This window comes from Pinus tabuliformis, chromosome J (genome assembly GCF_031772625.1).
Source record: "Pinus tabuliformis cultivar Carrire ecotype Pingquan chromosome J, CPIR1, whole genome shotgun sequence".
Lineage (NCBI taxonomy): Eukaryota > Viridiplantae > Streptophyta > Pinopsida > Pinales > Pinaceae > Pinus > Pinus tabuliformis.
The window spans coordinates 1211716654-1211720119 of NC_142295.1; positions in this window are offsets into that span (position 1 = coordinate 1211716654).

Consider the following 3466-nt stretch of genomic DNA (forward strand, 5'->3'; position numbering starts at 1 on the left):
CAAGGAGTCAAAGAAGATTTAATGAAACAATTAACCTTTTGGCCAATGGAGACATCTATCAACTCATCTATGATGAAACAATATTAAAAAATCATTCCAAAGTTGCTAGAAAAATAGGTATAATAAACAAACGCTTCCTAAGCCCCTCTTCCTCCTCCACAGTTACTAAGAATGAGATAGGATGTATGCTAGTGGACCTAAAACTAAGATCTTACATTCCTTAGCTATGCAGATGGATACACTAAAGATAAAAAGGAAACAAGAAGAAGAAGAGAGGGAATTAGCTATATTTTTCCCTAAATGCACTAAGAGACACCCTATGAATGAGTGTCCCCTAGATGTCATAGAAATATGTTATGGATGTGAAAAAAAATCACTCTACTGATAAAGGTCCATGTTTTCCAAGTTTTAAAGTAGTATACCAAGGAGCGGAATGGAGTATGGAACAATTATGCTTTGTCAATAAAAAAAATGCCACAAGGTCCTGGGTATTTCGAACAAGGTATGAACTACCCCTATCATTTTAATACAAATTATAATGCAAATTATCAACATTAGTGTCCTCTTGATCCTTCACCTAGTATTATACCCACTCCATGCCCTTATTCTCCCCAAAATAATATTCCTCCTTTTCAACCATATCCACACTCGCCTCCTTAATGGGGTAATCCACCTTTAGGATGGAGACTTCGGGTAACCCAGCCACCTTCCTTGATGCCTCCTCCTCCTCAATCACAAATTCCCCAAAATAATCCTCCAAAACACCCTCAGATGATTTCCCGACTGAACCCAAATCCTAACAACAAGCAAGCTTAACCAATTTACAATGGAGAAACCACTTATCCAACTTATGTTGTAGAGATTCAAGAGATCAACCTTAGGTCTAGGAAGGTCCTTCCAGACGCTCACCCACATTCTCCAACAAAAATTTAGAAGAAAAGGAATATCTTACACCTCAAGCCATCCACACTAAGCCTTCCTATCCCAAAAGGTTGACCACTCATAAAGCACACACCACAGAACAAGTTAAACTTCTAGGAGGATTGAAAAATATGTGTCAAGATTCCTCTCCAACAGGGCATCGAGGATGTTCCTATATACAAAAATTTCATCAAAGAGGAATGTATTAGAAGGTTAGGAAGGAGAAAAAGAGATGCCCCTACTATCAATGTCATAGGGTAGCTAGTTGATATTATGCTTGGGAAATTTATCATCCCGAAGTACTTAGATCCTAGAAGCTTGGTAGTAGATGTCCACATAAATGATATTGTAGTTCCTAACACTCTCATTGAATTGGGAGTTATAATAAATGTCATGACTAAGGAGACTATGCTCAAACTCAATCTCCAAGGATCTCTGAGGAAGACCACCACAGTGCTATAACTTGTTGATAGATCTACAATAGCACCTGAAAGTATCATTGAAATGTTATGGTCTATATTGATTCTTATTAATATTCCACCAATTTCCTTGTCCTTCAGCCTAAAACCAAGTATCTTGGGAAGACCTTCGTTGGCTAGTACCAATGCCTACATCAGTTATAGGGTTGGAAATATGACTATCACCAATGGGCAATCTAAAAAATAACTTTTATTATATCCACCTACTCAACCTCTCATTGAGTATAATTTTCCTATTTGGGTAGAAGAGGATGAATACAAAGACTCTTATTTATCGTCACCCTACCCTGTATGTGGATTAGAAACCATCATTGGTGGCAAAAAAATGGTTGAAGATAATCTGATTGACAAATTTCTACAAAATAAGTACCTCACTGCCACAAATGTTGATGGGTTGAAAGATAAATCTATAGGAAAACCTATTTTTTCTCAAGATATTTCGTGGGAAGATATGATAACTACTAGTTCTGAACAAAATAATGTGAAAACCATAGAAATCAACCTTTCCAAAGCCTTGAAAATCATCCCCTTTCTTTCAGTTGATTAAGAGGACAAACTACTCATTCTTTTGAAACAACATGTTATTGCATTTGCATGGGGTTATAAATAAATGGAGGGAGTTCTTCATTTTGTATGCACTCATCATATCTATATCAAGGAAGATCATAAACTTGTTTTCCAAACACAAAGGTGAATGAATCATGTATTAAAGAATATTGTGAAAGATGAATTGCAGAAATTGTTGGATGTGGGATTCATCTATCCAATCTTGAACAATGAATGGGTATCTCCCCTAGTCATTGTCCCTAAAAAGAATGGAAAATGGAGAATCTATATTGATTACGAAGAACTCAAAAATCCACTAGAAGGGATCATTTTCCTTTGCCGTTTATTGACCAAGTTCTTGATGTCCTTTTAGGGAAAAATTTCTTCTCCTTCCTGGATGGGTTCAATGGGTAAAATCAAATCCATATCAACCTTGAGATCAAGATAAAACCACTTTCACATTTCCATGGGGAACCTTTTCTTACAAATTTCTTCCATTTTATTTGTGTAATGCCCTTGCCACCTTCCAGAGGGTTGTGTTGAGTATATTATTTGATTTTGTGCATGATTTAGTGGAAATATACATGGATGATTTTACATCCTATGGGGATGATTTCCAAGAGGCTCTCTCCAACCTATGAAAATTTTTGCAGAGGTGAAAAGAGATGAATCTCTCCCTAAGGCATGAAAATTTCTTGTTCTTTATGAATGAACGAATTGGTTTAGGGAATTTTCTCTCTGAAAAATGAATCCAAGTATGTTCTGACAAAATATCAATCATCAAAAAAGTTATCGTTTCTCATAAATAGAAAGATGTTAGAAGTTTTCTAGGCCTTGTTGGGTATCATTGAAGATTCATCAAATATTTTAGCAAGATTTCTTCTCATTTATTTTCACTACTAACAAAAGATGGAGAGTTTTGTTGGGAAGATTTATGTCAGAAGGAATTTGAAGAAATTGAATAAAAACTAATGACTGCACCTGTCCTTAGAGATCCGAATTGGACTCTACCATTCCTTATTCATGCAGATGCATTAAATAAAGCATTTGGGGTAACACTGGGACAACTCAAAGGCAAAATTCCCTATGCCATTTATTTTATTGGCAAAAATATGTTCAAAGTTGACCTTAACTATACAATTACTAAGAAAGAGCTCCTTCTTGTTGTACATTCCTCAAACAAATTTATGCATTACATCACTGTCTATCAAGTATTTGCACACACTGATAATGCAACATTCAAATAATTAATGAAAAAACTACATGTGAATGCTCACATAATTAGGTGGTTACTGTGACTACAATGATTTGATTTGACTATTATTAACAAACCTAGAAAAGAGAATGTTGTTGCATATTTTCTTTCAAGACTAACCTTATCTAAAGGAAATGGAGAAATGGTGGATGACCAACTCCCTCATGAACATATTTTTTCCATTTCAATCTTATCTCCATGGTTTGTTGACATATAAAATTTCGTATTTTCTAGTGTTATACACCTAATCTGTTAGGGTTTTTGT